The 13,184-nt window shown below is 40.0% G+C and overlaps 1 long non-coding RNA gene across 1 annotated transcript in view; it reads right to left on the bottom strand.

Annotated features, from left to right (window-relative positions):
• Positions 1 to 3,507, bottom strand: part of LOC118496153 — a 49,638-nt gene extending 46,131 nt beyond the window's left edge. Inside the window, exon 1 of the long non-coding RNA XR_004898641.1 lies at positions 3,410 to 3,507. This is a non-coding gene — a long non-coding RNA (uncharacterized LOC118496153). The remainder of the gene's footprint in view (positions 1 to 3,409) is intronic.
• Between the last annotated feature and the right edge of the window lie 9,677 nt (positions 3,508 to 13,184).

Raw genomic sequence — 13,184 nt, 5'->3', positions numbered from 1 at the left:
CCCCTTCTAGCCCCGCACCTGCACACCATGAGATTCAGTGTCTCTGTTGCCATGAGTACAGCTGATGACAGAATACTGCTGTGCAGTGCACACCTGTAGTTTCCCATCCACAGATAGGAGTCTGCCAGGAAAAAAACAGTAGGAAGCATCCACCAGCTACCCCCTGCCTCCTGGACTGAGCATTAGGCTGCACCTTATAAACAGGATAGATGTGATTATCCTAACAGTAAGTGAGGGTGCAGGACTGGATCTCTACTTAGTAAGTTCAAAGTGATGAAAGCCTGTTCTTTTTTTATTCTTACCACGCATTCACATTAGTAAATCCCTGATACTTAAGGTGGCGGTAAACAGCTGTTAATCCCTTTCTTCGCACTCCTCCAAGGTATTAAGTGATAATAGCTGTGTTCTTACAGTATTCAAGGATTTCATCCTCTAAAGTGCACATTTTAACTGAACCCATCATAATGGGTCCAATTTCAAAGGCTCCTTAAAAGGCAGATAACAAATACTCTTTTATTAACGTTTTTTAGCCTGAATCTGGAGGACACGACTGGTAGTAAGTAGACAAATGACTTAAAAGATGGACATTTTTGCACTGCATTGCCCCACGGATATTTACATTTTATCGGCCTTTGAGGGCAACTTCCTGCGATAAACTGACTTTACGACTTGACATTGAGCATCTGAACGCACCATTACTTTTTAACTCTGTCCCAATTCCATACTACACACTAATTGTAAGCACACAATAGAAAAGTGGCACAAAAATGTATACTCTTTTAAAACTGTCAGTAAGCAGACTAAAGAAAACTATAAATACTATTGTCCCACATGCAATGCACAAAGGAAATGCTACAGTTACTCTAGAGCCACAAAAAAGGCGAGGCAGCTTCAGAAAGATGTTGCAAATCAAAAATAATAAGTATCAAATCTTTTGAAAAACTCTTTGTGATGTGCGATTGGCAGTGGTGTTCAGAAATTTGAGTTTGAGTGATGCAGCGTGCATATTGTGCAATATCCTGTTAGTTCAAAACTGTGAAGTTTGTTGATTGCTTGAAAACTTAAAATATTAGTACATAGCACATATATAAAAAGTGGTATGGATCTGGGATATTTGGGGAGGAGGTAAAAGTTCAGACGAGACTCGAGTTCTTCTGAAGGACACACTTTTTTGGTAAATGGAGAGCACTTATAAATCACTTTCCTATCTTTCGTCATCGGGAATAACTTCAGGGTTCAGTGTCTTCTTTCAGAGCCTCTGAATTAAGTCACAGCTTATAAGAAGTTAGAGGAAACTGAATATTTGTGTGATTCACACATAAACTAATATGAAAACTATTCAAAGAGAAAATGTAATACCATCTACCCGACAGCACATTTACAATTCAGTGCTACAGTAGACGCAAACAGAACTTTTGTTCGCAAGCAACCTGATCTTGGACCACACTGCAGGTTGGCAGAGGAAACACACTCAGAGCAGAATATAAAAGAGAAGAAGTCAGATTTTTTTCCCGTCCTTTTGTCAAGGTGTCATTGAATGTGCAAGTAAATTTCTCAGCAGAGGCTTAGCTGTAAATTTAAAAGGCACACGCTGTCAAGTGTCTTTGTGTGTGCATCACTGTAACATTCACAAAATGATTTAAACGTGTGCAGCTGACACAAGGCCTCGCAACACTGCCTGTGGTTCCCTGCAGCTGCTGGTGGAGTCATGCTGTGATCTGCAGTATATAATATCAATACGATATGCTTCATAGCCCACCCTTTGAGAATGGCATTTCTGAAAGCTGCAGTCATATGATGTTGTTGTCACACCATAATATGATATGAAATGTTGCTTACTGTCTAATGTCAACATGCCAGTCCCTCCGGCTGGAGGATGCAGCTCTCTGGGACTCCATGGAATCTGGTGACATTTCAATGGATTGTTCATCCCAGAAATGCCTTTCCCACTGCAGGAAAAAAACAAAACAAGATAGGTCAAGAGAATTTAGTGAGTGGGTGGGAGGAGCGATTACAGCTCAGTTATCACGGTGGGTTTGGCTGCTCTGAGTGCGGGAGTAAGTGGGAAAATATCAAGCTCTGTCTGCGAGCAAAGGGACAGGAGGGAGGCATAAGTAAGAAATTAATTTCGGAAAGAAGGAAACGTTGCGGTTACTTGTGGAAGAGACTAAAACAATATATTTTAATAAAGTCACTGTAGTAAAAAAATATGAAATGCAACAGTAACATTATAATTAAATACAATACGTCTGCATGCAAAAGAAAAAACTATAACAATCTGTATTAAAACTTCTCCAGTCAAATGATATCAATAATAATAATAATAATAATAATAATAATAATAATAATCTTTATTTAGAGCACTTTTCAAAATCCACGTTGCAAAGTGCTAAACAAAGCAATGAAACAGACCAGTCATAAAAACCATCAGGTTTAAAAAAATAAAAAAAACTATTTGGTGTATAAAAAGTTACAGTTTAGGTAATGTAACACAAATACAGATATAAATGAAATTTAAAAAAATAATAAATAATTATCGATTTTCAAATATTGCACCTGTCAATACAGAACTACATATTCTGTAGCCTATTTTGCCGTCAATACTGCCGACGTTGTCTTTGCTGTAATCAAATCAGTATACATTTATGTTTTACATGGTATTTCATTTTATCAATGGGAAACATACATGTGTACAGACAAGTCTAGCAGCAGCAGCGCCGCGTCAGACACGTTTCTGGTGTGTAAAGACATAGAAAATGCCACGTAGCTGCCACGCAACAGAAACGCCACGCTCACGCCACGCAGGCAGTGTGTAGCCGGCCTAAGCTGTCATATACAATAAAGGTCTAAAATAAAAAAATAAATAAAAAAAGTATTGGAGATCAACAACATTTCCCAACACTGTGTGGTCGTTGTATAACATGTGTACATTGTATTTTGTAGAAAAGATGGTTATGTAAAAGTACACCTGCAATACACCAGAATAAACTGCAAATTGTGCCTGTCACAAGAGGAGAATGTCCTATATCTCACTGCCAATTTGTCCAAAAAATTATCACTATTTAATGGTTACTGAGCAGAGAAGTGTGGAGCCTCTGGTCATTAGTGTGATTATCAGCAGGTGTGCAGATTCCAATTAGCGCGTACTATTTGAGAACATGCAACAACTCAACAGACTGCTTTGTGCCCACAAGAAATGACCCAGAACAGGCAGAAAGGATATTTTTCAAGGCTCCTTGTCGCATCGTGCAAAAAGGAAAACACACACTGACATCACAATGACAACGTGTGAACATGTCTTTCAAAATATTAATCAGTGTGCAGACATTTCTCTCTGGAGGTCTTCACACACATTATCAAAGTCAAGAATTTGTCGCAGAAAGTAATACCCTGAGCAAAGCAGACTCACCAGAAATGGCTGAAGCACTCAGTAACCATCATTCCATGATTCTTGTGACTGTAATCCTATTCCTGGGTTTTCTTCTTTTTATGGTACCTTACACAATATGATAGTAACTTAAACGGAAGTGGGGGAACATTCCCCTTCCCTTGAATTAGTGATAACTCTCAGCTGTGATGAGCCTGTTCATCACAGCTGAGAGCAATCATTAATTCACAAAGAGATTTGATTGAACAACTACGCATTTATTGATACCTCAAAGGCATTTTTAAATTGCCAAAATGTCTTGTTTCTTCAAACTTCAATCATCCAATCCACCAAACACCAAACGAGTCAATGGCAGAATAAGTTGTTTGGCATTGGCAGAGAAGATTTGGCAAATTTTTCATGGGCGCAACCCACACACTCATCCCACAAATGCATGTTCAAATGGTGCCCCATTTGAAAGGGAACTAAACAGGCTTTCCAACGGTATAAGATTTATTGCCAAAAAGCATTGTTACCACAGAGAAATAATCTACCAAACACACATTTCCTTACTTTTTATAATCGTGTTTGTTTTTATAAACTTATTAATTACACCTCTTTTATCAAGTTTATCAAATATAAGCAATATAAGCAAGTCTGACTCTGTTTCATGGCAAGTTCATTTCAGAGTAGGAGTTCAGTTAGTCGCTGGGAGTTCGCATGTGGAGCCACATAGGCGTGTTGTTCTTGGGGATATTTTGGAAACAAAGTATATTTAATATCCATGATGCAGCACTTTGAAAATCCAGTTCGAAAGACTAAATAATAATTCATAAGGTGTCATAAAATAATGTAGGCCTAATTGAAATTGGGCCAACACAGTCATCATTTTGAGCAGCATCAATTTATGTAGCCTATTTGCTTATTTATGTCTACATATATACACATTTTCACACATTTTCTGCAATGAAATACCCATAGAATAAATATTTTATTTATTTCTATATGTAAATCTTTATTATAAGATGTTATATTGGTTAAATTCACAGACAAAAGCATGAACCAGCAATTGTACCTCCGGTTGGATATATGTGCTATATGGTAGCACTCTGAAATAAGTCTGTTTACACGTCTACTGTGTGTGTGTGTGTGTGTGTGTGTGTGTGTGTGTGTGCGCGTGTGTGTGTGTGTGCGTGCGTGCGTGTGTGTGTTGTGATTCATCACTGAGCCACACCGAAGTACACTACACTGTGTGCCGCTGCACATATTTAAGAGAGACAAACTTTGCACGTTGCCTCAAGTATTACTTTCCCTTTGCCGGTTACAACCCAAGGTGCAAGACACTTTGGTTTGAAGTTAGGTGCTAAATATACGTATGATGGCAGAGCAGATACTCCAGAGAGGGCAGAGAATCTACAGCACAACACAGAGTGTTATCGGGACTCGCTCCTTTTCCTGCCACACATCCTAATTAAGGTCATGTTTGGGTTACGATGGTACAGGCATTTTCCTTTTCCGGAAAGCAGTTATCACAGTGTATATTAAGAAGGTGCATATCATTATATATTCACACATATACTGCAAAAAACAACTATATGAGTTGTGTAGGAGCAGAACAGCCTATAAATCAAGCTCAAATGACCATACCAGTGATGTCAACTGTTTTAGGCCCTGTACTACAAATCATGTGTCCTTTACAATTGAAATTCTGCAGTAGAAACTATCTGTTGTTGTCCATAAATCCCACACTGTCATATACGTGTGTTGCATCACATCAGTTGTTATTCCTACTGACAGTCTGGCCACACAGCGCTAAATCAAACCACTGGCACCATCGTGGCATAGGTGCAAGAAACCTCTGTAAAGGAACAAGTAGTGGCAGGTGTAAGCCTCCGTTCGCAGGCTGGCATTCGCTCTCTCTCTGGCAGCACGGTCACCTTGACGAGAAAGGCAAGGCATCGACTTAGTGGAAGGGGGCGAGGAGCCGACGCCAGCTCTCCACTGTGGTCTGTCAGACTGTTATCAATGCTGCTGAGCTGCATTTGTAGGCGCGACGGGGGAGGGCAGCGGAGAAAGGCAGAGAGACAGTGATAGAAAAACCGCAGAGGAGAAGACAGAAAGGAAAGCGAAGGAGGGCGGGGGGAGGGGAGTTGAGGATAGATGGCGGCAGGAAAGGTGTCTCCAGGAGATGGTGACCATGCAGGGTCGAAGGATGCTGTTTGTCCCCCTTTTGCTGCCTGGCTGTCAGCCCCGCAGTAATGAAGTTAAATGAGGGCACAGGCTCGGCAGAGCGCGTTCTAGAAATGGGCGATCCACTGGTGGCCAGAAGAAAAGACAGCAACAGAGAAAAGGGTCCGCAGGTGATTGACAGAGTGCAGGAGACGCAGTGCTGGCTCAGTCAATCAATAACTCCTTTCCTCTTGAGTCAAAACGCCCCTCACTAGCCTCATCAGCGGCCCCCATCTCTGACCTGACAGGGGCCTCTTTCCATGTGTCATCGCACTGAAAGGAAAAGTCACCTTCTTCTGTCGTTTAATGGGATTCTTTAATAATGGGGAGATCCGGGAGCAACAAAAGAGACCTGCCTTTTCATTCTTTAATGGAGGCGCTCCTGGTTGCTGTCGGAGAGCCAGCAGGACTTGGAGATCAGTGCTTTCATTATTCATACTGTACGGCTCCAGCTTCGGGACAAGGTGACGATGGCGGAGAGGCAATGATAGAAAAATGTGTTTTTTGTCAGTCCAAATATAACTAACGAGGGCAGGAGGTTTGTCGCGGCCAGTTCATTAAACAAACCAGTGGTGGTCAACTTTCAGGCCATACATTTGTAACATTTGTAGGCCATCTCGTCTGGACAGTTATTCAGGAAACAACCATTAGGTTTTATGTCAAGAGCCCGAGCAGATATGGAATACCCGTTATTTCTTTGATGTATGTCCATTTATTGTTAATGATCTGCAAGATGTACATTATGGGATACATCTACAACTGCTTCACACCACTGTAGCTCAGTAAGCATCGATTTGGTGATTTGCAGCAGAAAAGATGAAGACATTGAGGATAAAACGGCAAAATAAATGACAATGTCATACAGTAATGTTTAGTTAGGACCTGCTTCATGTAATATGTCATTCAAATGCCACTGAATGCCTAAGAAATATTTAGACACTGCAGCTGGTGGATACTTGTTACAAAATAGAATACATGTAAGCCAGATATCAGCAGTGGTTGAAATTTCTAAAACATGTCAGTCAATGGCAAATACATTTTTCCCAAATGGTACACATGTTCCACCAAAACAAGTTCCTTCCTGAGGCTATTTTGCAGCGTCAACGGGGCTCCGTCTAGTGCTTAGCGCCGGCCAAGACAATTGTGATTGGTTTAAAGAAATGCCAATAAAGCAGAGCACGTTTTCCTCCCATCCCAGAATGCTGTGTGGACTAGCCAGACCCTCCTCCTCAGCGCTGTGGAGGAAGGTCTGGCAATGCGAGACTACTTTGAACCAATCTGCTCTTATTTTCCCTTCGTATTGCCAATGTCTGTGCTTCGAATACATAACTGGACTTTTCAAAAGATGCTTGCCCAACGGCTCTGACCAAGCTTCAGTCAGTTTCAGACCTTAACATCTTAACATCAAAGACAGTTCCTTCTAACTGTGTGTCCAGCTTGGTCTCAGAGGTCAGCAGATCCACTGCTGCTTGATTTATTTCTGTCCAATTAGTCTGGCACGGTGTGAACTTTGAGAACTTTGAGCGAAAGAAAAATACTGTTTAATGTTTCTCAGACTGCTTCAGGGGATGAAAAATTAAGTAAACCTGATTTAAGTCATATTGTTGAGAATCCAGACTGACCAGCACACTTTAAGGTAATATATCATTAAATACAATTACAGCTTTTATGCATAGAGTATGTGAAATTTGGTTAAAATCTGCACGCATGATGAACGTGCTTATTTTAGAAGATGTTCTCCTTTGATTAGCCAAATCATTGTAAAAGGAGCGCATCACAAAAACAATCAAACCACAAATGAGGATTTCCAAGTGAATGCCAGATGCTACACGGTCCAGCTAAATATTTGTAACAAAACATCCAGTTTACTCTTTTAGCCCTCTAATAACATTTTCATTGAGAACAAGGTCCAATTTGCAATAACAACGAGGGGGGAAAGGTTGTTTTTAGACCTTCCAGTGACAGGTGGACAATGTAAATGCTATTATGCATCAGAATGATACGACGCAAGTTGTGCTAACAGTGCGCATCCCACAGACGTTTCATGGAAATCTTAAACAATACTTTACAGGAGATATTTTCCTAAGTCTGTGTTCTTTATTTGTTCCCTTTAGGATCCTTAATTTGCCATCCATCCAGCGGTGATGAGGAGTCTCACTTCACTTGTTCCATTAACTTTATTGCTAATAATATATTTCATTATGGCCTGTTATTAGAAAGAATATTGCAATCTGCTCATGATAGCTCACGTCCAAAATTGTTAATTAAGTAAATAAATGGTGAAGCCCAAATAAATAAATAAAGAACACAAATTAGCATACAGTAATTGAATGTCACTCTTGGTTATTCTGCTCTTTGGACTGATGGATGGGTACCATCCACACCATAGGCTGCAATGGAAAAGAAAACAACTCCTCAGCACGCAACACGAAGTCACCGAGACAGAGTCACACGCACTGGTTATCTCCGTGCATTCCTCTGCAGTATTGACAATAACACTCAACATAACATGAGGACTCTGCGGGCAAACTGCATGTATCTGATGTGTTGAACACACTTAATTGCATCTCAACAGGCTGCTTTGCTATCAATCGATGGAACCTCCCAAAGATTTATATACCAAGGCCAACGGTCACATAAAAACACAACTAAAGAAAAATACAAAAACATTTAACGGTGACAATGAAGCCTTGACCTTTCACTTTTGATATGTAGTCAATCTCCGTCATATCAGGGTCACGTAGTAAACTGTCTGGACAAAGGATTAAGTAGTCCCACAAGGTAATGCTGCTTCATTGAAAGGTGCTGCAAAATGTAAGAACTTGCAGTAAAATGTGAGTTTAAATTTTAAAGCTATAGTGCGTACACTGTAAGAAAAAGATCCGTACAAAAACGGATAATGTCCTCGCAGAAAATTACCAATACCTTTTCTGTTAAGATTACAGAAAAATCATTACAGAAAATTCCTTCCTGTTAACACAGTATATTAGCCTGTATTTGTACGGATTTTCTAACAGTGTAGTTTCTGTCTCCCCCATGAGGAATTCTAAGTAAGGACAACAAAACTGTTCCATCCACATGATACAAGCCTTCCGTGATCTTGCACCACCCCCACCCCTCCTCCACGAAGTTGCTAGTAGCCATGGAGGACACGGAGGATTAAAAAAAACATGGACTCTTCAGAAGACGTAATTATCTTCACTCGAGTTTCTGCGTGCGAAAGTCGCCGGACGACACAATCTTCTGAACATAGCCATACTGAGAAATACAGAGATAGTTGTGTGGCGCTGATTAGCTGTGTATAAACTCATTTGGCAATGGCTTGTATGTAACGGACGTTTATTAATATAAAAAAGTTACGCACTAAAGTTTTAACAAATGTCGTCATTCTGACCAATGTTCTTTTCATGGTGCAAACCCATTATTCTTGTACATTACAGAGCTCCCTTTGCTATTCACTCTGTCTCTGCTTCCTCACACCTGCACCTTGAATTTGAGTAGGAAAAATAAAAATACATTTTTGAAAGGGATTTTTGTACTGCAATTGGTCAAACCTCTCCATGTGCTGCTGGCTAGTTTAAACTCCAATGATGGATCACATTTTATGAACTTGATCTAAAAAGCAGCAAACACATATCAGATCAACATGTTGGAATATAAAGTATAAATTGTACTTTCAACAACATCTTTATCATATTGTACCACTATTTCTCTTTAAAATGTGGTGGAGTAAAAGTCTCACAAGAAAAAGTGCTGCACCTCAAAATGTATTACTTAGGCTGATTGCATGATATAAATTGAATTCAGTTCTTAGCTACTGCAGATTAACACCTCCATTTTTCACCTTTGTTATGTTGCCAAACTCTGTTGCTTCCAGATGGTTGTAACTGCACAATAGCCAAACTAAAAATTGTAACTACCCTTGCAGAATTTATAGGCATGTTAGATACTGAAATGGGTTTTAAAATGTGAAATGACGCCCTCACTAGTTGATTGGTAGCCATTCCTGCTGAAATTAAGTTGCCTGTGACTGTGAATACAAAGCCGCAGGACGTGTGAACTCAAAAAGCACATTCCTTTCTGCTCCTTCTGCTGAAGTATCTGTTTTCAGAGCATCAGTATCGGCGAGAAGATCACACCCTGTATGGCACCAGCTCCATCATGGCTCCCTCTGCCTGGCCTGGAGACAGATTTAAGAGACAAAGGCAGGCGGGATGGCCGCAAGAAAAAAAAAGGGGGCTTTTTGCTAGCGCCTAATGAGGATAAGAAAAAATATGGAGTCTTTTCTTTTCCTTCTTAACTCCTTCAGATGCCTGGGCAGGGGTGATAAAGAGAGCGAGAAAAATGGAGTTCATTTTATGGAGCTGGCTGCAGCAGAGATGGAGGTTTCAGATGGAAGTTTAAAGGTGCTGTCACCTGCACTGATGGACAAATATGTCAGAACAACCTTCAGCTGCTTCGCTGCCGTTATTGATCAGCGGAGACCGTCCGCCTAACTTTACTAAAGAGCTTACTGCTTCATTTTCTCACACTGATTTGCCTTTCACCCCTCGGATAGTTTTCTTATTCAATTTGCCATCATTCTTGTTTTATTGTAGATTATTGCTGCACCAGCTGCTCTAATTATCCAAAATTCAAAAACCAAACGAGCAGTGCAGGAATTCATCTCATTCAAGAGGTACTGTGGTTTAGAGTTCTATTAACTTGTATCTATTTGCTGGGTAACAGCACAAACATGTTAACCATCCCCTTATTACTCCCCTCAGACTGCTTGGTGGTGGACAGTGATGAACTGTAGCTGTGGGCAGCTCTCAAGTGTGAATAAATGGGTTTAATAGTGTGAGTGCAAAAGAAAGCGGTTGTTACTGGAGATGAATAGCCAGATTCCCCAACAGATCACTTCAGTCCCCTTCCTCTCACAGTCACCCCTAACATTTTCCTGGTAAACACTGTGCCGATAGAGCTACAGGTGCTGTCCTGTCACTTCCAATTACATGCCAGCTATCCAAATGCAAAGCTCCGTTAAGCAAGTGTCAGGACATCATTAGCAACGGTTCAACCGGCATTATGCTCAGACACCCCGATCGTTATGGCAATGTAGGCTGGCTTGTCCACAGCACACAGAGAATAGGTGTCAGTGGAAGGTAAACAAGACTTCACTCAAACGTGCATAACGTTCCAGGAAGATTTCCCCAATCAGAGAATCGTACAGTAAAGCTGTATTTTCTCCTTGATTGATGTCCTGCAAAGCCTCGAGGACATAAGGATGGTTACACAAGCCGTTTTGCTCACAAGTCTCCAAATATTTACAAGTAAACCTGCATACTGGTGCCTGGGTAGCTCACCTGGTAGAGCGTGCACACATATACAGAGGCTGAGTCCTCAACGCAGTGGCGGCGGGTTTGGTTCCGACCTGCAGCCCTTAGCTGCGTGTCATTCCCCCTTTCTCTCCCCTTTCAAGTCTAAGCTATCCTATCAAAATAAGGGTCTAAAAATGCCCAACAAGAAGGAAAAAAAAAAAAAAAAAACCTGCATACTGAAACGTAGAGAAGCCCGTTGAGCCGACAAGATTAGGCAGGATGTACATATGCAGTGTACGGTAATTAGTTCACGGCTGTCAGAGCTGCAACAAGCAACAAGAAAACAAAACACACTGCTTCCAAAGAAGCTAAAGCTGAAGCAGCACTGCTTTGTGTTTGAGTAGTTCCCTTAATTTTCTGAAGTGACTTGAAACAGACAAAACATACACACTATCAACTACTTCACACACAAAACAATGTATACATTAATAAAACACACAACGTCTTGGATATGCAGACTAACCTCCTGCATTCTCTCATTCACTAGAGTTTAGGTGGGTTTTTTTGGGTGTATTTCTGCAGACACTATAAATTATATGTATGTCTTTACACGTGTAGATTCCTGTTGATACTCTTATACATGCATGGCTGTATGTGTTTGGTTTGGTTTGGTGTCGAGAAGACACGTGTTTTATGTTCACTTTTATTATAGGACCCTTGGGGTGGGGGTGAAGGTCTGAGCGTTTTTTAGATTTTTGGCAGGTATGATTAAATGGGAACAGGTGGGATGATCTGATAATGGTGTATTCATAGTTTGATGTATAGAATACACACGGGTACAATCAAAATGTAAATAGGGTAATAGAGGTTTGAACTTATTTTTACAACTTAAATTAAATTTGTTGTTATAGAAAGTAAGCTACCGAAAAAAGGTACTGTACCGAATTCCAGGTACCGCACCTGAATCAGTACAAAGAACAGAAGAACCAAGAACTACATTTTTTTTAATGTTTGTTGCTTAAAAGTTAAAGTGAGTTGATTTAATGTTATTTTGTTATCGACCAATCGTTCCAGTCCTCTGACTTTGAAAAAATAATCCGATACAGACCTTTTGGTAAATGTTTGACAACCCCTGCTTTACTGTAGATGTTTGAACCTGATAAGACCAGAAGCATACTCGCTAAATGATATACAATAAATGTCAAAACTTGTATTAGGCAAGCTACTTTGATTTTTAATCTCCTGGACCAAAACATAGACTGTATATTTTTCCCATATTCATCAGTGGAAGCTTTCAGTCAGCCTTTAAATCCCACAATTCTCACCTGGACTGTCGTCCTGTTGACTTTCCATTGACTGCAGTTTAATTAGAAGTACATTGGTGCTCATAAGTTTATGAAACCATGCTAAAGTTGACTAAAAAGAGGAATAAAAAAAAATCATCTTTTGGAAATTGATCTTAATGCCTTAATTAAAAAAATTAGGAAAAATCCAACCTTTAAGGACACCAACCATCAACCAACAATAAATAAATCTTCCTTAAAATACAGGGGGCATAAGTAAGTACACCCCTATGTTAAAGTCCCATAGAGGCAGGCAGATTTTTATTTTTAAAGGCCAGTTATTTCATGGATCCAGGATACTATGCATCCTGATAAAGTTCCCTTGGTCTTTGGAATTAAAATAGCCCCACATCATCACATACCCTTCACCATACCTAGAGATTGGCATGGGGTACTTTCCATAAAATCATCTCTCTATCATCTCTTTATCAGGATGCATAGTATCCAGGATACTATGCATAGTATTGTGCATAACCATCTTTGTGTTTGTATGTATGTATGTTTTGTATGTTCCCTTTAAGTAATATGTGGTAGACAGTGTCTGTATGTTTTTATGTTTGTGTGTACCCTTCCTGTAATATGTTATGTGTACTTTTATATCTGGACCTTGAGTCTGTAAATAAAGTTATAATATGCATCCTGATAAAGTTCCCTTGGTCTTTGGAATTAAAATAGCCCCACATTATCACATACCCTTCACCATACCTAGAGATTGGCATGGTTTTATTTCAGTTAACCTAATAGCTGGTTTGATTTGCATTGAGAGATGATCTTATGGAAAGTACCCCATGCCAATCTCTAGGTATGGTGAAGGGTATGTGATGATGTGGGGCTATTTTAATTCCAAAGGCCAAAGAAACTTTATCAGGTGTCCTAAAGGCTTTTTAGTCAACTTTAGCATAGGTTCATAAACTTATGAGTGCAGTTACATCAGATTCTTTGATT

Source organism: Sander lucioperca, chromosome 10, assembly GCF_008315115.2.
Source record: "Sander lucioperca isolate FBNREF2018 chromosome 10, SLUC_FBN_1.2, whole genome shotgun sequence".
Taxonomy (NCBI): domain Eukaryota; kingdom Metazoa; phylum Chordata; class Actinopteri; order Perciformes; family Percidae; genus Sander; species Sander lucioperca.
Note: the sequence above shows the minus strand (reverse complement) of the source record. Positions and strands in the feature narration are given on the sequence as shown.